We start from the raw sequence: 22,856 nt of genomic DNA on the forward strand, positions 1-22,856 counted from the left end.
TTAATGTAATCAGTCCCCATTATCAATGGTAAAATAATCATATCTTTTTATTTTGTCATTTGAATATAACTGGTAAATATTTTTGTTGCATAATATTCATAGTTGAATAACAATGATAAGACAAACAGTAAATGAACTACTTGCCTTCCATAAACATTCATTGTCTTCACAGGAAGTTTTAATATAATTTATATGAAAATGTTCTAGTGATACAGGAGTAACAAAGCCTATCTAATGGTAAATGCTATTTTAATGGCTTAGAGTTAGTTCATGGGACCAGTTTTTATATCCGGTGTCAACACTAGGAACTTTCATTAAAACCACGGTAATTCCCATGAGAATTTTTTTATATAGGTAAGCATCACACTTTAAAAAGCCACCCAGGAAGAAGTGCCGAAGTGGTTGTACTTATATTGCTAGTAGTCAGTTATATCTTCTATTTCTATTTTGGGGGTCATAAGAAATATACGAAAATACCAGTAATATTCCATCATAAAAAGGGCAAAATCTTGCCATTTGTAACAACATGGATAACTGTGGAAGTACATTTTGCTAAGTGAAATAAGCCAGGCATAGGCAATTACTACATGACCTCACTTATTTGTAGAATCTAAAAAAGGTGACCTCATAGAAGCAGACAGTAGAAAGGTGGTTGCCAGGGGCTGGATGAAGGTGGGGGAAGACGGGAGATGTTGGTCAAAGAGTACAAACTGCCAGTTATGAGATAAGTCAGTTCTGGGGATCTAATGTATAGCGTGGTGACTGTGCTTAATAGTACTGTATCGCCCACTTTTTGATGGGGTTGTTTGTTTTCTTCTTGTAGGTTCTTTTTTAGATTCTGGATATTAGCCCTTTGTCAGATGGATAGATTGTGAAAATTTTCCCCCATTCTGTAGGTTTCCTGTTCACTCTGATGATAGTTTCTTTTGCTGTGCAGAAGCTGTTTAGTTTAATTAGATACCATATGTCTATTTTGGCTTCTGTTGCCATTGCTTTTGTTGTTTTAGTCATAAAGTCATGGCCCATGCCTATGTTCTGAATGGCATTGCCTAGGTTTTAGGTCTTACGTTTAAGTCATTAATCCATCTTGAGTTAATTTTTGTATAGGGTGTAAGGAAGGGATCCGCAAAGACTTGGAACCAATCCAAATGCTCATCAATGGTAGACTGGATAAAGAAAATGTGGCATATATGCACCATGGAATACTATGCAGCCATAAAAATGGATGAGTTCATGTCCTTTGCAGGGACGTGGATGATGCTGGAAACCAGGAAACTATCTCAAGCAAACTATCACAAGAACAGAAAACCAAACACCACATATTCTCACTCATAAGTGGGAGTTGAACAATGAGAACACATGGACACAGGGAGAGGAACATCACACACTGGGGCCTGTCTGGGGGTGGGGGTCTAGGAGAGGGATAGCATTAGGAGAAATACCTAATGTAGATGATGGGTTGAAGGGTGCAGCAAACCACCTTGGCACATGTATACCTATGTAACAAACCTGCATGTTCTGCACATGTACCCCAGAACTTAAAGTATAATAAACAAACACAATTTACTAAAGTTCTGTAGTATTAAGTGCTGATTTTCACAATTTAAAAAATCATATTGACTCATTTATCATCTTATATTCCTTTAAGTTGAAAACATAAATTATTGACAGTAAAAACAATTTTAACAAAAAGAGCACTTAGGCTTATTGAATCTTTGAAAAATTGAATCTAAAAAATATGAAAAGTAATTGAATCTTTAAAAATAAAGTTCAATCTCTCTGTTTCAGTTTCAGCAACTGTAAAATAAAGGAGATGAACTACGTAATATATAAGGTTCATTTATTTTTTAAACATTTTTCAGTCAACGTATTTATCAACTGCTTACTATATACCTGATTTCTGCTATGTGTGAAGCATACGTGTAGGTATTGTGATTGTTGTGACAAGGAAGACTGAGTTCTACCTGCTTTGGAGTTTACATTCTGGTAGGGGAACAGACAGTAAACCAATATGCAAAAAAGTGCATAATTTCAGATAGCAGGAAGTATAACAGCAGGCAAGGAAGGGAATAACAAGTGACTGCAATGGAGTGCTATTTGACTGACATTTTATCAGAGCCAAATGAGAAGAACCTAGTCATAGAAAGACCTAGTAAAGTGTTTTCACTGTGGAGGCAGGAGGAAGTTTCCCAAGTATGCTAGTGAATTTGGTGGGGTCAAGGAATAATGAGAAGTCCAGTATTGCTGGAACATGGTAAGCAAAAGAGAGGTAGTAGGAGAGAGGTCTAAAAAGTACTTGGAGTTGGCTGGGCGCAGTGGCTCACCCCCAGCACTTTGCGAGGTCAAGGCGGGTGGATCACTTACGGTCAGGAGTTTGAGAGCAGCCTGGCCAACATGGTAAAACCCCATCTCTACTGAAAAATATAAAAAAAATTAGCTGGATGTGGTGGCGGGCCCCTGTAATCCCAGCTACTTGGGAGGCTGAGGCAGGAGAATCACTCAAACCTGTGAGGTGGAGGTTTCAGTGAGCCCAGATCATGCCATTGCACTCTAGTCAGGGTGACAGAGTGAGACTCTGTTTCAAAAAAAAAAGTACTTGGAAGTACTTGGAGTCAAACTATGTTGGGTTTGGTAAGGAGTTTGGGTTTTATTTTAAATGCTATGAAAAGCCATTGCAAATTTTAAATAAAGGATCTGATGTCAACTTATCTAACAAAAAGAATAATGTGGTATGTGGAGAGAACCATTCTGTGCTAAGTATTATGGACCAGTTGCATGTGTATGTGTATGGATATGAATTATGCATGTACATAACTAAATATGATTTAAATCATATGGTCCTGTAAACATTTGTAATAACTGAAAATATGTCAATAAAAATATAGTTGAAAAACAACATCCAGTGAAAATCTTAATATGTAGAAAGACACTGTGAGGCACTTATTGATACCTGGATGTTGGATGTCACTGTACCAGGGAACCATGGACCTGCAACAGTAGGAGGACATACTGCCTGCAGATGTGAAGGTGCAAATAGAGAGAGCAATGTTATTAGAGCTGGGTGAGAACTGGTGACCTGGAAGTCAGGAGACAAAGCTGTCAATATAGAGAAACATTTTCTGCCAGACCATAACACGAAATCACAGAGAAAGCAACACAGGAGGCAATACCCTGATGTCTATTGCTGGTCTCTCTCATTGACTGAAACCAATTCAATGTCTGAAGGCAAGGGAGGCTGGATGCTGCAGTTTAGAGGCCAGCCTCCCAGGGCACAGAGCGAGACAGACAAAAGTAGAGATGGATTTTTGTGAACAGAAGGAGGTGAACCAGTTGTGTTTGCTTACATAGTTAATTCTCACAACAGTATATGGTAGGTACTTTTGTTATCCTTAATTCACAAATGAGAAATATCCCTATGCCACAAACCACAGAGGTTAGCTACTTTATCTGTGTAAGTGCTCAAGCAAAGATTTAATCCCAGTCTCCAGGGCAACTATTGAGAGCAATGTTTTCAGTTTCCCTGAGATTGAGTTTGAAGAAGGGCCACTTCTAGGCATGAGACTCATCATGCCTTTGGATGATACTACACTGCATTGGCAGCATTGATATCACAAATTTAAGGGAGATAAAGGCATCCTTCTGGAGGATATTCATGTTTGTGAATAGGAGTCATTCCTTAGCTCTCAACTGAAAAATCCCAAGAAAATAACTTCTAAACTATGGAAGAAGAGAAGACTGACATCTCCTTTCCAGTTGAATGACTGCTTATCCACCAAGATTGTTGACCTGACTCATGATATCAGATTAGGAGGAGAGACCTTTGAAGATATAACAGCGCATTTTGATAGAGTGAGTCAAGATCTGTCCCCTCCCTTAAATTCCTGGTTCCCTAGATATACAGAAGATAAATTATGCCTCTTTACAGTACTACATATTGAACACCACAAAAGAAGTTTGGACATAAGAGGAATTTATATGGTGTTACAATCTGGGTATCAGTTGCAAGATGTGACCTCATCTTGTCAGGGACCACCAAAACTTAAGGAAGCCGCTGGGAATTGAGTTATTCATTAATGATGCCTGTTGAGGTCAAACTGGTCACTCTTGCTCTGTAGGCAAGCAATAGGTTAGCAGTGATAACGAACAGAGCAGAGACTTCCACTTCACCAACAGCTAAAATATGAGATACCCTTTTCCTTTTGAATTGATCATGAAACTGAAGCTTTAAAATGAAGAGGACAAAGTCAAATTAATTGGCATAAGCCTGCTTTTACAAAAGTTAGAAAATCAAACTGTCAAATATTTTTAGAAGTCTTCTGTTCACCAGAAAAGTGGTTTGACAGAGCATTGCTGGTAAACATTATTAGAAAATGAAGATAATTTCATGTTATAATTGAATGAGTTACACGTGCTTTGATTTTAGATTATACTTTTGAATCACATCCTTTTGAGAACAAAGTGATGCATAAATAAGTAAATACATTCTAGTCCTCAGGTTTTGTTACTTACGTGTTTTTGTTTTTTTTTTAAACTATAAGTTCTGGGATACCTGTATAGAACATACAGTTTTGTTACATAGGTATACATGTGCCATGGTGGTTTGCTGCACCCATTAACCCCTCACCTACATTAGGTATTTCCCTTAATGCTATCCCTCCTCTAGCCTCCCACCCTCGACAGGCCCGGTGTGTGATGTTCTCCTCCCTGTGTCCATGTGCTTTCATTGTTCAACTCCCACTTATGAATGAGAACATGTGGTGTTTGGTTTTCTGTCCTTGTGGTAGTTTGCTTGAGATAGTTTCCTGGTTTCCAGCATCATCCATGTCCCTGCAAAGGACATGAACTCATCCATTTTTATGGCTGCATAGTATTCTGTCGTGTATATGTGCCACATTTTCTTTATCCAGTCTATCATTGATGGGCATTTGGGTTGGTTCCAATTCTTTGCTATTGTGAATAGTGTATGTAGTAATACTACATATAATATACTACCCAGAATTGTATGAAATGCTGAGAAATCGCTAAAGAGTTCTAAATATCTTTGAGCTACATTATGTTTTAAAATAAGGCAGATCATCTACCATTTTCCCTGTGAAAACTTTTAATATATCTTAAAATAGCAATAAAGTAAAGACACAGGAAACTCCCTGGGGATTAAGGGCTGGCTAGAATTAAAGGCCAAATGCTTTCAACAACTTCTAATCAAAGATGAATCCTCAGGAAACGCCTTGTATCCTCATCATTATTGTTTAATTAAAGTTCCTTACTTGCATTTAATCTGCTACCTCTTTATGGTTTGTTAATTATTAATCTTGAGGCCTCTGTGATAAATGGCCTTTCTCTGTGACTTCGTTTTCATACACTTGCCCCATTCCTAAACACGTGTCCTTGGGGAAAAATTAATGAATCCTGAAACACCCTACAAAATGTACATATTAATTTATTTCTTAACTGTAGAATAGTATATTTGTTTCAATGGTATTTAAAGCAAAATGCAATTAAAACTCTGCCTATGTCCATCCTGTAAATGACATCCTTGCCTAGTATAATGACAGTATCAATTTTTAAATCATCTTGAATACAAATTGCTTCTCATATATAATTGTTTTTATAACTGCAAGAAAAAGAGCTAAAAGACAACAACCAAGGCAATTTATTTTACGTTTTTGAAAAATGAAAATCCTGACAGCTACTGGATAGTTTACTCTCATCTGAATACCGACTGTAAATTTTATGTATGAGGAATGGGAATTACTTGTTTTCAAACTACAGGTAATATGAGTTTTCTTCCAGCCTCTCAGCAGTTGAATTTCCTTTGAGTACTTAAAAATGCCAAGCCATCTTTAAGGTGTTTCCTTTGCAACTTGCCTCTTGTAAGAAATGCTAACACGTGAGGGAAATAGTATACATATATGGTTTATTGCTTGAGAGTATTATTAGCAGTTGCTTTTTAAATGTATTCTTTAAAAAAATGTAGGTTATAATCCCTTCCACTGAAACCTAGGAGTAGCTAAATAATGAGGCTAAGCTCAGGAAATATCAGAGGAAGGTGCATCCTGGGAGTGTGTTAGTCCATCACTTTCAGGAAGGGACAATCTAGTCTGTCAAGTTGGTCTGTTCAGGCTTTCTCAGTGTGGCAAGCTTCCTCCGATTCATGCCTCTGTAAGTAGTTATAGTTCAAATAGGAGTGGCTCTCCTAGGTTTCAAACTCCCCTTCTAGGAAAATGTTTCCATCATTCACCATTTCCTACAATTGTTATACCTCAAGCTGAAAAAGCTATGCCTAGCTGGGAAAAGGCGGGATTCTGGAACTCTCCTTTTCCGGTCTATCACCTGAATTAAAGCCAGAGGGAGGGGAAAGGGATATAGCACATCATGATATCTCCACTGAAATGGAATTTTACAAAAAGTTTTAGAAATGTACAGCTAATTCCTGAATGCATGGTTTAATTTGCATAGACATAGAACTAACTAGGAAATTTGGTATTTCCAAAGTTAGGTTTATAATACTCTTGACATTTTTTCACCCCACCCCACCTTTCTTACATATTTGTAGCATTCTGAGTTACTTTATTTGAAAGTGATTAAACAGAGCTAGGGTGGGATCACATTCTTTCTTTTTCCTCTTGCCAAGTGAAAGCCCAGCTCAATGGCTATCCAGCTGATAGCCTGCAATATGGAGTCTGAGCTGGACTGTTAAAAAGAGTGTTTGCACATTTCCTGGGCACTCTGGACTCACCTGTTTTTTCTGCAGTATTTGTTGATAAAATTGAGGTTTTAAAAAAAAAACAGTAGTCCATGAATTCTTCCCAGTTATCTTCTATCATAGGAATTTTCATAGGCTGCTTTGTAGGCATTTTTCAAACCTCTATCCATCACCTCCCATAAGGACACCACACTATCATATTATCCAAGAAAAAAAGACTTCTTATTTTCCATCAGAATGAAAATAATCTTTAAGTCAAGGATAACCCTTGATATAATGCCAGTGTAAATTCATAGCATCCATGCTGTCTCCCAGAATACAAATAGAAAATGATATAAGATTAAGGTTTTATGTTATTGTTATAGCAAGTGGGAATTCTAAAGAATAAATATTCTTACTGTTGTTATAATAACTTCTTTTCATGGGCAATTTTCACATGTAGGTAAAACTTAAAAGATTGTATGCTTATGTTCATAGCATCTACAACATAGACCAATAATGTTGACCCACATACAACACTAGAAAATTGCACGTAAAATTGCAGCAAAGATAAATTGCCTAGAAAATTCTTTAAGAATTTTGATGCCCCTTTTAAAGATAGAAGGGAAGGAAATCGTCCTTTCTGACTTACTCATTCTCCTAGTGTTGAGTAGATTAGATAAACTTATCAGTTGTGCAAAGTTATCGGAGAGGAAAACGTAAACATTTCTAGGCAGTTCTCAAACTGTCTTCTTTTAGTTAAATATGGACACAAAACTATTAAATATTTTTTAAAAGTATTTAAACTCTGTTTTTCTGTCCCTCTTCCTAGTTGCCTTTTTTTTTGATGTTTCAGAGATTTTTTTTTTAAAGTATGTTATTTGCCATTTCTCTAATCTCTCTTTGTGAAATTAAACAGTTTTTTTCACGAAGAGTTGTTTTGTTTAAACCATTCATGGATGCAGGAGGGGACATCAGCAGTTTTGATGCAACTCTCATATTCAGTCGCTACTTTTTGGAAGTGTCTCCAGCCACCAAGGAGGGACTCTAGAGGAATGTCCAAAGCTGCTGTCCTTCCTCTTCTGCTGAGGCTCTCTGTGCCACTGGCCAGCAGGGTGCAGTGTCTTTCTTGGCTTTAGCTTTATTTTTCAGGATATTTTCTGGCCTCATTGGGATCACTTTTTTTATTGTCAGCCAGCTTCTGAACTCTCAGGAACAGACATCCTCACAAACAAAATGATGTTATGAAAAACAGACCCCAGATATTGGCACATCAGCAAAACAGATGGGGATTTGGGAAAGCAAAAAAAAAAAAAAAAAAGGAAAAAACTTCTTTGGAAAGATTGCCATTTCTCTACTATATACAAAATGTTGCTCCATACTCTACTATCCAAAGCATTACAAATTTTAACTTAAACAAGAGAATTCTAATGCAATTACATTAAAAGAGAACATATTGCATAAGTCAATAGAAGGGATCCAATTATAAGATTTTAAAGAATTTGCTTGTCAAAGTCTCTGGATTACTGGTTATGAACTTTTATCTAACAACTTCAGAGGCTCAGCAAATTTAAATAACTGAAACAAAATTTATTAATAACTGTAAGAATTGTTTATATAAACTTTAAAGATTTATTTTGATTAAAATCCTTAGTCTAACTAACCTAACTTTAAAATGATTGATTAAAGAATTGTGAAATTAAATTTTTTTTCCAACATTGAGATCTAACATTTATAGAACATTTACAATGGGGGAGACACTATATTTGTAAACATCTGAATTATCTCATTTAAGCCTCAAAATAACCCTATAATAAAGATAATTTGATCGTCTCATTTTTTAAAAGATGGAGAAAATGAGAAGTATGCAACGTGGTCCAGCTCACACAACTAGTTCATGGTGGAGCTGTACTGGGCTCCTGGTAGTCTAATTCCAGTCAGTGCTCTTAGCTACTAGACCTTACTAATTCCCCTTTCATTTAGTCCCTCTTGATGCCTGTGGTTCTCACCTTTGATTACACACTAAATAATTGAAGAGTTAAAAATAATACCAATGCCCAAGTCTTACTTCAGAGCCATTAAGTCAGAATTTCTGTAGTGGGGAGATTTCATCTGGGCGTTAGTAACTTTTTAAAAATCGGGATTGTTCTGAATTGCAGTCAAGGTTTCAACTGCTCTTTAAACCAACAATTGTTTCAGGCAATGAGGCTGCAAGATGAAAATGATAAAAAGTTCCTTCCCTCATAGGGGAGTGTATTCATTTCCTGTGGCTGGTGTAACAAATTATCACCAACTGAGTGGCTTAAAACAACAGAAATTTATTTTCTCACAGTTCTTGATGCCAGAAGTCTGAGATCAAGGTTATAGCAGGGCTATTCTCTCTTGGGAGGCTCTAGGGGAGAGTCCACTTCTTGTCTCTTCCAGCTTCTGGTGGCTGCCAGCAGTCTTTGGCTTGTGGCCACACATGTGATTGCATTTAAGGCTCACCTGGATAATCTCCCCATCCAAAGATCCTTATTTAATTACTGTGCAAAGACCCTTTTTCTAAATAAAGTAACATTTACAGCTTGCAGAAATTAGGATTTGATATACTTGAGTGGCTATTATTCACCCTACTAGAAGGAGTTGAACAACTGGAGAGAAAATTTAAACATAGATTAAAAATGCTATTAAGATAATGATGATATTTATAATAGTTCCAAAGAAGTTAGGGAGACAAAAGGAATACACACTTTAACCAAAGGTTTTTTAGTTTACTCACCTGATAGTCTCTTAATACAGATTACTATCCATTTGTAAAGGCTATGCTTTAAAGTGACTATTACTTCCCAGGTTTAATTTTTATTTGAAAACAGTGGATCTCAAATTTTATCATGAATCAGGATTATTGATCTGGGATGGGATAATGGCAAAGAATGGATATTTGACTCATTTATGGTTATTTAATAATTTAATGATCTGGTGAAAAGGGTGAGAATATGTATATATATATGACATTTTAATAAAATATTCTTTTATCCTTCTTGGGTTATTAATATCTAATTTTTTATAATGCTTGTTAACTCTTACAAAAATCATGATTCTTTAAAGGTAATACAGATATATTATAGAATGTTTAATGCCAGTACTTTTTTCAAGCTAAGTATATCTGTAAATATTTGTTTATTGATTCAAACTTTTTAAAAAATAAAAATGCCATTTTAAATAGTAGGAGCTTACCGAAGTATTACTCTAGCTATTGTGAGCATTTGGAATTGCCTAGAAATTGACAATAGATTTTTCTAATAAAAATGTGACTAATGATGTAAAACCTTCTCACTTCCAAAATTAATCTGCCATTCAATGTAAAGACCACAACTTTAGGAAAGAGTATACCTCTGCAACTGGCCAGCAAAGTTGCTAACTTTAGCAAGTTACTTATCCTTATCGCTCACATGGGATTAATAGTATTTGTTCTTAGAATTTTTGTGAGGATTAAATGAGAGTACATACTTAAAGTTTCCAGCACAGAACCTAACCTGGATTTGATTCTTAAAAAAAAAAAAAAATTGTCAGTTGTAGAAAAGGTCAATAGTTGCAAGGTCACAAGAAATAATTCACAAGTTCTAAAGATGTTCATTTCTTGTTGCAATTTTTAGCATCTCACACAATCTTAGAGGTCTCTAAATGGATATTAGATATTGATTATAATTAGTCCTTGAACAGAGGATCAGAGTAATGAAGTCATTGGTTCTACAGAGGTTTACATCTTAATGAATTTAGACATAATTTGACTTTGTTCTGCATAGAAAGCCCAAGTACACACTGTGAACTCTTTCTTACTGAATTTCACTGATATAGATCTTCTATTCAAATTTTTATGGTTATTTTAAACACTACATGTATGCTGTAAGGTGTGAGTTAGAATCCAAATCTAGTCACAATCATGGACATAAAGAATATCACACGTTTTCAATTTTATTTTCTATGCCATCCAAAAACACTGTAGCAGATTTAATTTTATTTTTCAATAAAATGTATTTGATCAGCAAAATAAAATAATCTAAGAAACATTAACTTTATAAATATACAAATGATCTTTACCCTGTGCTCAAAGCATTTTATTTCCTGAGAATTACTGAACAATGTTTTCAGGCAATTTTAAATGAATTCACTTCACATAATATTGAATCTAGACTCTTTTTCAATTTATACAATGTTATATATTCTGAAGTGAAAATGACATTATTTTGATACATTTCATTTTAAGACTTAGTTCAGAAATTTTATTTTGTACGATATACATTTTGAATGTCTTAAGCATAGAGAAAAAAATTGAATGTTCTACTAGGGCAGATATTTAAGCATCGAAAGTTTAATCCAATTGTTAAATGCACAGGTTTAAGCATTACTTCTAAGAAAATAAAGGTATAGATTTACAAAGGCATAGATTTACAAAGGTAAAGGCATCAAATTATCAAATTTTCTCCAGAAAGAGAACTTCTTACATAATGTAACACATTTTATTTAGAAATAAAGTAAGTTGCCTAATTTCACTCACTGGAAGTGACATAGCCAGGATTCAGTACATAAGTACCTTAGACTTTGGGATGGTCGCTCTTAACTACTTTAGTCTATATATCTTTTTCTTAAAGCCCTCAACTTGCAGCATTTATCTTACTAGATTTACTTTCACCATTTTTTATATTGTTATAAACATTGTGTGTGTGTGTATAAAACTGAGGTCTCACTTGCCTTTTCTTTTAAATTTTACCTCTATCAACCTTTTATTTTCACTTCATTTACCTTAAAATTTTTGTTTGTCTACTTCTGTCCCCCCTATGTTATTAGGCTATAGGAAACAGCATTTCATGTGATTCATTAGAGAACATTTAATAGTTATTTAATAATAATCATGAAAGCAGAACCCTGAAGAATAAATGGGTCTTTATATAAAACGTAAATATCTAAAAATAAGAAAATAGTTATGTAATCTGTGTTGATGGATATATATATATATATATAAAATGGCTGAGGCATGGAGGAGATTTAATTAATGGCCATTATATATATAATATATATATAATATATATCCATAAACACAGATTTATAATTATTGCTTTATGAATTGGTCTTTTAAACTAGATAGGAGATTTTAAAGAGTTACAAACAAAACACACATATTGTGAATTCTCTGTTTTTATCTGTAAATTTCTTACTTAATTATGGATATATATATATATACAATGGCTAAGACATGGAGGGGATTTAATTAATGGCTTTTGATTAAAAGAGCAGTAACTAGAAATTTATAAAGTAATGTGAAAAATGAACACACACAAAAACCTTTGTTCTCATGATATTATGAATACCATGGGAACAAAATAAAATATTGGGAAAAATGGCAATGAGGAGGTAGAATGCTTTTATCTGAAAATTAGCTGAACATTTAAGGTATATGATCATAAAAGGAACAATCTCAATTAGAAAACAAAAATCTTCATGTATTGATAATATGATTTATATTGGTAAAATATTTATAATCTTGGTACAATTCTATTTTTGTTAAAATTTGGAGGATAACACAAAAGTTATAAACAATTTAAAACTTGAATATAAACTCAATAAATTGGAATTTTATTTGAAGTGTTAACATTGTTTATAATTGCATAATTTTATCCTTTGCTCCATGTAATTTGAAAAATAATTATCCTTCAGGATTTTATAAATAATAAGGGGTATGCAATTTTAAATCAAAGGACGTTCTCAAGGCACCTCACCCTTATTTTAGTATTCATGAATAATTAAACAAATGTCGAATGAGCTTAGATAATTTACTAAAATCAAGAAAATTACTGCCAAAAAATAATTAGTATTTCCAGTGCTAACTGAAATAAAAGTATCTTTTTCAAATATTGTTTCATATTCAGAAAGTCAAGTTTCACCTTGGAAAATACATTTAGGATATGATTTATTTATTAAGAAATTGACCAAGCTCAAACTCATTAATTTGGTCATTGGGAATGACAGAATAAGAACCTTTCAAAAATCTGCTCCTCCATAAAAAAAAAAAATGGCAGTATTATCAAAGTAGTCAAAATATAGTTTTCCGTAACTCTAGAAATTAACCGAAGTCTTAGAATAATTAGAGGAGTATTTATTCAAGAAAAATGTCTGGGTCTTGATAAGACCTCAAGCTTTGTGGTAGTTTAACTTCCTCTATTTCTGTCCCACTCTCCCTAGCTTGATCACAATCTTGAAAATCAATAGCTCTGCAATGGAGGTAGAAAATAGCTTATCGATCACTGCAGTGAGTAGAACAGATTTGGAGATCCTCCAAAGCATTATTCTCAATTAATTGTCATTAATTTTCTGGAGGTTCCCTGAAAACCCTTACTCACAGGACTTGTCCTTATTTCACCTGAATCAGCGCTTATTCACTGCAAACAGCATTTTCACTTGAAATATTTGTGAAAAATCAGTGGTAATAGTTTGACATTGTAGTTGCCTGAGGTGGAGCTATCAGGTGGGCAAATAAGAAGCTGACCAGAAATATTAAAAAGAAAAACTGGGGAAGAAGATGTTGTCATAGGTGGCTTTAGCTCTAACATGTTTAGAGCTGTCTAAACTTCTAAGTATTAAAGAGACAACCCAATACACATACACAGCCCGAGAAAACTGATTGGTTTGAGTAATTTAAGGATTTTTCTGTTCAAAAATTGGCTGACCACTAAGTTAATTGAGCAGAGATATCAGTGGCCAGTTTGGTAAAGAACGTAGATTTTATAGAATTAGTCCAGGGAAGTCACTAAACAAACAGCAACAACAAATGACAACACAGGAATAACAACAATACACGCTTGGGAAGGGGGCTCTAATATCCAGAGTTGCCATGTTATATTATTTTAAATGCCCAGTTTTCAAAAAAATTATGAGACATGCAAATAAGAAACAATGGCCTCTACACAAGAATAAAGAATTAGTAAATACAAACTATTTTTGAGGAAGCTGTGTTAGACTTATTAGTTAAACATTTTAAATTAACTATTTTTAATATATTCAAAAACTAAGGGCATCCATGTCTAAGAATTGAAAGAAAATTTGTAAGCAATGTCTCCCCAAATTTAGAATACTAATAAACACTAGAGTTGAAAAGTACAATAATTGAAATGAATTCACTAGAGGTACTGAAGCAGATTTGAGTTGTCAGAAAGAGTCAGCAAACTTGAATACTGGTCCGTTGAGATCATCCACCTTGAGGAACAATCAGAAAAGAAATGAATAAAAATTAAGCAAGCCTTAGAGACTTGTGTGACACCATAAAATGTACAAACATATGCACAATGTAAATTCTAGAAGGAGCAGAGGTGGGGAAAAAGAGGCAAAATAATATTTGAAGAAATAATCATTAAAAACTTTCAAAATTTTATAAAAAACAGCAACCTACACAGCCAGGAAAGCCCATGAACTCCAAGTAGAATATACTAAAAGATATTCAGATCTAGGCATATAATAAACTATAGAAATAGAAAGAGAACTTTGAAAGCAACAAGAGAGCAGCAGCTCATCAACATGAGAATCCTAAATTGGATTTAACAGCTGATTTCTCATCAGAATCCATGGAGGTAATAAGGCACTGATGTGACATATTTAAAGTAATTTTTTAATGATTGTCAACCAAGGATTCTATGTCCATTAAAACCGTTATTCAAGTCCTCTGCCCACTTTTTGATGGGGTTGTTTGTTTTTTTCTTGTAAATTTGTTTGAGTTCATTGTAGATTCTGGATATTAGCCCTTTGTCAGATGAGTAGGTTGCAAAAATTTTCTCCCATTGTGTAGGTTGCCTGTTCACTCTGATGATAGTTTCTTTTGCTGTGCAGAAGCTCTTTAGTTTAATGAGATCCCATTTGTCGATTTTGGCTTTTGTTGCCATTGCTTTTGGTGTTTTAGACATGAAGTCCTTGCCCACGCCTATGTCCTGAATGGTATTGCCTAGGTTTTCTTGTAGGATTTTAATGGTTTTAGGTCTAACATATAAGTCTTTAATCCATCTTGAATTAATTTTTGTATAAGGTGTAAGGAAGGGATCCAGTTGCAGCTTTCTACATATGGCTAGCCAGTTTTCCCAGCACCATTTATTAAATAGGGAATCCTTTCCCCATTTCTTGTTTTTGTCAGGTTTGTCAAAGATCAGATAGTTGTAGATATGCGGCATCATTTCTGAGGGCTCTGTTCTGTTCCATTGATCTATGTCTCTGTTGTGGTACCAGTGCCATGCTGTTTTGGTTACTGTAGCCTTGTAGTATAGTTTAAAGTCAGGTAGCGTGATGCCTCCAGCTTTGTTCTTTTGGCTTAGGATTGACTTGGCGATGCGGGCTCTTTTTTGGTTCCATATGAACTTTAAAGTAGTTTTTTCCAATTCTGTGAAGAAAGTCATTGGTAGCTTGATGGGGATGGCATTGAATCTATAAATTACCTTGGGCAGTATGGCCATTTTCACGATATTGATTCTTCCAACCCATGAGCATGGAATGTTCTTCCATTTGTTTGTATCCTCTTTTATTTCATTGAGCAGTGGTTTGTAGTTCTCCTTGAAGAGGTCCTTCACATCCCTTGTAAGTTGGATTCCTAGGTATTTTATTCTCTTTGACATTTATGCAGCCAAGAAACACATGAAGAAATGCTCCTCATCACTGGCCATCAGAGAAATGCAAATCAAAACCACAGTGAGATACCATCTCACACCAGTTAGAATGGCCATCATTAAAAAATCAGGAAACAACAGGTGCTGGAGAGGATGTGGAGAAATAGGAACACTTTTTTTTTTTTTTTTTATTATACTTTAGGGTTTTAGGGTACATGTGCACAATGTGCAGGTTTGTTACATATGTATCCATGTGCCATGTTGACTTCCTGCACCCATTAACTCGTCATTTAGCATTAGGTGTATCTCCTAATGCTGTCCCTCCCCCCCCCCCCACCCCACAACAGTCCCCGGAGCGTGATGTTCCCCTTCCTGTGTCCATGAGTTCTCATTGTTCAATTCCCACCTATGAGTGAGAACATGCGGTGTTTGGTTTTTTGTCCTTGCGATAGTTTACTGAGAATGATGTTTTCCAGTTTCATCCATGTCCCTACAAAGGACACGAACTCATCATTTTACACTGTTGGTGGGACTGTAAACTAGTTCAACCATTGTGGAAGTCAGTGTGGTGATTCCTCAGGGATCTAGAACTAGAAATACCATTTGACCCAGCCATCCCATTACTGGGTATATACCCAAAGGACTATAAATCATGCTGCTATAAAGACACATGCACACGTATGTTTATTGCGGCACTATTCACAATAGCAAAGAGTTGGAACCAACCCAAATGTCCAACAACGATAGACTGGATTAAGAAAATGTGGCACATATACACCATGGAATACTATGCAGCCATAAAAAATGATGAGTTCGTGTCCTTTGTAGGGACATGGATGAAACTGGAAAACATCATTCTCAGTAAACTATCGCAAGGACAAAAAACCAAACACCGCATGTTCTCACTCATAGGTGGGAATTGAACAATGAGAACTCATGGACACAGGAAGGGGAACATCACGCTCTGGGGACTGTTGTGGGGTGGGGGGAGGGGGGAGGGACAGCATTAGGAGATACACCTAATGCTAAATGACGAGTTAATGGGTGCAGGAAATCAACATGGCACATGGATACATATGTAACAAACCTGCACATTGTGCACATGTACCCTAAAACCCTAAAGTATAATGTAAAAAAAAAAAAAAAAAAAAAACCGTTATTCAAAAGTGAAGGAAAAAGTAAGAAATTTACAGATTAAAACTGAGAGAATTCACCCTGCAATACTAGAAGACACCCTAAAATAATTTCTTAGAAAACTCTTAACTAAAAGGGAGTCCTTCAGATTTCAAGGAAAGGACACTAAAAAGTAAATTGAATTCACATGAGAAAATAAAGAGCATCAATAAAGGTAACTATAAGGGAAACATAAAGTACAATACGTGTGTTTTGTTTGTAACTCTTTAACATCTGTCTAGTTTAAAAGACAAATTCATAAAGCAATAATTATAAATTTGTGTTGATGGATATATACATAAATTTATATGACAGTAGAAACACAAAGGAACAGGAAATAAATGGAGACATATAGAACCAAAGTTTTTGTATATTACTGAAGTTAAGTTGGTATTAATTCGAACTAGAGGGTTATAGGTTAAAATATTAATTGTAATCCCAGGGAAACCACAAAAAGCTCAAAAAATGTATGAAAAATGACAAGGTAGGTTAGAAAATATTTAATATAAAATAAGGCATTAGTGGAGGATAGAGAAACAAAAAATAAAAAAGCCACAGAAAACAAATAGTAAAATAGCAGATGTAAATCTTAACTTATCAATAAGTATATTAAGTATAAATAGATTAATTATTCCAACCAAAGGCAGAAATTGGCATAATAGATTTAAAAAACATGATCTAACTATATATTCTCTATAGGAGATTTACTTTAGATTCAAAGACTCAAATAGATTATATGTAAAAGGATAGAAAAATATACTCCAAGCAAATAGTAAACAAAGAAGAGCTTGAGTGGCTATATTAATCTAAGACAAAATAGACTTTAGACACAATTATTATAAGAGATAAGGATGTTGATAATGATAGAAGGCTCAATCCACCAAGAACATACAGCAATAAAAACATATATCACCAAAAAACAGTGCCTTATGATAGCAACCTTAAGAGAACTGGAATAACTAACTATATCAGAAAAATTGACTTTGAACATGAAATGTTATTATAGGGAAGATATTTCATAATGATAAAAAGCTCAATCTATCAAGAATGAGCAAGAATTTACATATATGGCTTTAACAACAACTCTAATATACATGCGGCAAAATACTACACAACTGAATGGAGAAATAGACTATTCAGGTATAATAGTTACACATTTCCATATTCCATTTATAATAATGGATAGAACAAATAGACAAGGGATGAACAATTAAATACAATACTGGAAACTAACGCCATAGACCAACTAGACCTAACAGACGTCTGTAGAATGCCCAACAACCACAGAATATACATCCGTCTAAAGTGTACATGGAACATTCTCTAGTATATACCATATGTTTAGCCATAAAACAAATATAAAAAATATAAATGATTGAAATAACACAAAGCACATTACCTGAATAGAAGGGAATAAAATTAGAAATCAATAATGGAAAGGATTTGGGAAATTTATAAATATGTAAAAATTAACTTTGAGGTGAATATAAAAGATAATAAAACATACCAAAACTTACAGGACACAGCTAAAGTAGTGCTTAGAGAAAAATTTATACCTGAAAATGCCTTTCCTAAAAAAGAGAAAAAGATCTTAAATCTATAACCTAAGCAGCCACCTTAATAAATTAAAAAAGTGACATAAACTAAACCCTCCAAAAGCAGACAAAAGTAAGAATTAGTAGTGGAAATAAATAAAATAGAAACATTTTACAAGTAGCAAAAAGAAATGAAAGCAGAATTTGGTTTCTTAAAAAGATCACCAAAATTGACATTCCTTAAAAAGATCACCAAAATTGACATTCCTTAAAAAGATCACCAAAATTGACAAACTTCTAGCTAGATTTACCAAGAAACAAATAGAAAATACTTAAATTACTAAAATCAGTATGAAAGAGAGGAGTTATTACAGAAATAAAAAGAATTATGAGAGAATACTTTGAACCATTGTGTGATAATGCTTTAGATAACTTAGATGAAGTGGAAAATTCCTAGAAAGAAACTACAAGAACTGACTCAATAAAAAGTAGTAATTCTAAATAGTCCTACAAGAATTAAACTGATTAGTAAGACCCACCTACCCCCTTTCCCTGCCCAAACAAAACCATCACAGATGGCTTAACTGATCACTTCTACCAAACGTTAACCAAGATTTAATATCCATCCTTCATAAACTCTTATGAAAAATGGAGAAGAGAATATTTCCAACTCGTTTTATGAGATCGATATTACTCTGATACTTAAACCAGACAAAGACACCATGAGAAAACTATGGACAAATATCCTTTATGAATATAGATTATGAAGTTTTCAACAAAATACTATCAAACCAAATCTGGCAACATGTACATTGTATTACACAATATGAAAAAAGTAGGATTTATTTCAGGAGCAAAAGATTGATTCACACATGAAAATCAATCAATGTAATTCACCATATTAATAGAATAATTAATGAAAACTGCATGCTCATTTAATATATGCAGAAAAGGTATTTAAGAGAATCCAATATCCTTTCATAATAAGAATACTCAACAACCTAGGATCTCCAATGAGGTAAGAGCATCTACACAAAACCCACAGCTAACAGCGTGCTTAATGGTAAAAGATTGAAGATTTCTCCTTAAGATCAGGAACAAGACAAGGATGTACACACTCTGACGAGTTGTATTGAACACTATACTTAAGGTTCTACCCAAGGCAATTAGATAAGAAAATAATGTCATCCAGATTGAAAAGGAAGAAGTAAAATTATTTCTATATGAAGATAACATGATTCTAAAAGCCTAAGAAATCCACCAAAAATGATTAGAACTAATAAGTGAGTTTAGCAAGCTTTTCCAGATACAAGGCCAATATACAAATTGTATGCTTATTATTTTTTAAGTAAAAGTTTTGTTATAGTAAAAGTGGTAAATCTAAATTCACAAAGTTATAAATGTTATAGATTTGTAAATAAATTGTGAGGAATCCATATGTTTGCATACTGTGGAATCATTAAAAATAAGTAGAATCTGTATGTTTACTGAGATACAAAAATTATCACATTACTGATATTAAGTATAAACATATGGTACATTAATTGCATTTATAGCCCCATTTCTTTTCTTTCTGCATTTAATCACTTGTGATGTTCCTTTGCGAAGGGACCCCACCCTTTATAATTTACCTTGGTCAGAGAATTAGGCAGAAGTGTTAGTGTGCCAGTTCTTAGTCTTTAGGTAATTTTGTATAATTCCACTTGCTCCCTCTTGCATGTCTGTGATTGCAACCTGAAGAGCATGCTCAGATTAGCTCACACTGGTCTCAATTCACCCCAGCTGAATTCAACCTAGATCCAAAGACTCTAAACCCCAAGAAGAATAAGCACGCTAAGAGGAGGTTGGCAGAGCTGTTCATCCCTGAGCAGCTGAACCCTAAGATGCTCAAGAAATAAATGTTCATTATATATGCTACTGAGTTTCTGAGTGATTTGTATCCCAGAAAAAGCTAAAGCATATGGACCTATTTTAGTAAGAAAAATATGTATATGGTCAAGCATGACAAAACATGTTTAGCAAGGTAAAGCAAATGATTAACTGTGGTTATTTTAGCATTATGAGTATGAGTAATTTTATTTTTTCTGGATAATGTAGTATTTTTCTATGGGTGGAATTTTCAATAAAAATGATAATAAGTTAAAATTATTTATCTTCCTTTTTAAAGGGAATAAATCAGTGTTGAAAGTTTATTACTCCAAGTTAAAATTTTTCCTTAGAAAGTTTGAAATAGTTTCTGACTCTGAGTAAGCTTAAAGTGATAGAAATAAAGGTATATGAATAAACTATTTAATATTATAATGCTTAGATTTAGTGGCTTTTACTGACTCTATTTTGGGCTGTATAAAAATCTGAAAGTATTGTATAGAATTGAAATATAGATTTTAGTTTCCTCTATTTTCTTACCAAAATGTGAATAGTGTGTTTTTTTGCCATTAAAAATGTTATCCAACTTCTTCATGGATAAAAAGTAATTTTTCCAGGAATATTCTCTTTGAAAAAGTTAAAACAATGTTTTGAAATGCGCCTACAGTACTTAGTGGATGATATTTGAGACAACGGCAGAACGTCTTTGCTTTTGATCTAAAACAGGAGAGATGAATTCATCCATAGCTCTAAAATGTGCCTTGGGAGCCTTGTAGGTTTTGTAGTGTTAAGTTGCTTTCACAGATGACTGTTAAAGTCTGAGAAAATTTAGAAGTTATGTTTCATATTTCTCTTTTCCTCAGTCTTCCATCCAATCCATCAGCAAGTCCTGACACTACTTTTCTTCACCTTCACTTTTATCATGATATTGTCAACATATAATTTTTGAAGTTAGAAGCATGACTTTCTTACAAATGTCAAGTAAGCATATGCCAAACATTGATTTAAATCATTAATAAAGGAACCAGCAGGATGATAAAGATAGTTCAAGGGGCATTTGGAGAACAGAGACTGTTAGGAAAGGTATACTGAAATAAATTTGCAACTGGTTAATACCTTGCAGAGCAATAAAGTATAACCTTTCTTCTGGAAAGAAATTATATATCTCCAATGGACAAAAACTACAAATGAACATATAACATTACAGAGTCCTAGCTTTAATCAATAGTAAACAGCAAAGCAAGCAAAGGTACATACTAGGGAATTAAATTATTCTTGGGTGATCCTGTTAGATAGTGTCCTAGTATGACACTGAAATAACATGCAGATGTTATTAGCAATTTTGGGTAATTTTTTTAACAGTTCTCCATTGTTATTATAAATAACCTTAATCACAAATAGAGGCCAGCCTTCTGGTGTTTGGGCCTAATTGACACAGATTGGGAAAAGGTATTAATAACTACATAAACTTTTTTATAGTATGGTCAGCAAGTATAGTCATTCAGTTTTGAACAACCCGTATCGTCAGAGAATTAATTTCTTTCTAGAATTCAAGACAGATCTTCATGTGGCCTTGGATCAAGTCAGTCCTCCCTCATTTCTCCTGTAGTTCTCAAGGATAATTGTAGAATGTAGAATGTGCTGGGAATGCAACATTCTGAGACAAAGGGGAAAAAGCCTGGCTCTGTTACTGTTTCTCGGAGAAATAGGATTTTCTTGAATGCTTTATCCCAGCATGTTGTGTTTCTCCAGAGGTGTAAAACCCAGGTGGGCTGCCTTTTGGAGTCCCTCAGCTGTGGTGCAAGTGAGGCACATGCGGACAAGATTTCACCTATCCGGGACAGCTTTTCTGATGAGTCTTAAAAAACCAGCTTGCCCTTGAACCCTAGGCTTCTGGGTTATATTTGCTGCCTACTTATGAGTAATAAATTTGCTTTGCTTAATTTATTGTGTGAATGCTCCTTCTCATTGGACTTGTGCAAATAGTAGAAATTGCAGCCCAAGATGCAGTAAGCTGTAATTGTAACCAGTGCACAGAGAACATTGCATGAGGAAAACACTGAAAATAATAAGAATATACTAAAATAAATTGTATCCGATGAAATGTAACTACAAATTCTTTTCTTTTCTGTTTTTTTTCATCAAGTCTTTGCTTCCTCCACTTAAACTTGGATTGGTCTTGTGACTTTCTTTGACCAATACAATTAAGCAGAAATGGTGGTTCTGTGTCTGTCTTTGCACTACTATATCATTCTGGAACCATGTCTGACATAGTATAGGTCCTCAAAATAAATATTTACTGAATTAATGAACAAAAATATAATATTTGTCTTAACACTATTTGCCCCATTGACAAGTGAGTTATCAAGATGTATACATTTTACTGAAAGGAAACTACATGTTTTACCTCTGTACTAAGACGTTTTCTAAATAAAACTTCTTATTAGAGCGAGCAATATCCTCCTGTTGTTATGAGTCACCCTCTCTCCCAGAAGTTTAGAATTCTTGTGCTGGCTGTTTTACATCATAGCAGCAGCCTATGTTGAGTTCTTTACTAGTGGTGTCCCACTGTCTTTTAAAATACATTCCTTGTTTTTATTTAAACCCCTGGAAGTCTCTGCCATGGCATGACGAGTAATAATAAGTTTATCAGATAAATCAATCTCTGTTTCTGTATTAACCATGTAAGAGAAAACACAGAATAAAGATTGGGGGTTTGGAATCGGAAAGACTCTGATGTGAGTTATAATACTCAACTTCAGCTAGTAAGGGTGGTGAATTTAGACCAGTATGAATTTAGACCATTATTTTATTTCTTGAGACTCATATGTAGATTGAGGAACATAATACTACCTAGTAAGGTGTTATAAGGATTAAAAGGAGCTATGCATATATAGTTTCTATTGTATAGTAAAGGGTTAACTTATTGTGGCTATTATAGGAACTGATTTTTCCCCAGATATCATATTGCCT

The 22,856-nt window shown here is 34.1% G+C and overlaps 2 long non-coding RNA genes across 2 annotated transcripts in view; one reads left to right on the top strand and one right to left on the bottom strand.

Annotated features, from left to right (window-relative positions):
• Positions 1–22,856, top strand: part of LOC134737463 (uncharacterized) — a 232,644-nt gene that overhangs the window by 166,028 nt on the left and 43,760 nt on the right. The gene's annotated exons all lie outside the window — the stretch shown is intronic.
• On the bottom strand, positions 13,782–20,559 carry LOC129488154 (uncharacterized). Its single transcript, XR_008659602.1, has 3 exons — positions 20,424–20,559; positions 19,649–19,751; positions 13,782–13,918 (listed from the first exon to the last, which is right to left on the bottom strand). It is a non-coding gene; the product is annotated as an uncharacterized lncRNA (long non-coding RNA).

This window comes from Symphalangus syndactylus, chromosome 8 (assembly GCF_028878055.3).
Source record: "Symphalangus syndactylus isolate Jambi chromosome 8, NHGRI_mSymSyn1-v2.1_pri, whole genome shotgun sequence".
NCBI classification, from domain to species: Eukaryota; Metazoa; Chordata; class Mammalia; order Primates; family Hylobatidae; genus Symphalangus; species Symphalangus syndactylus.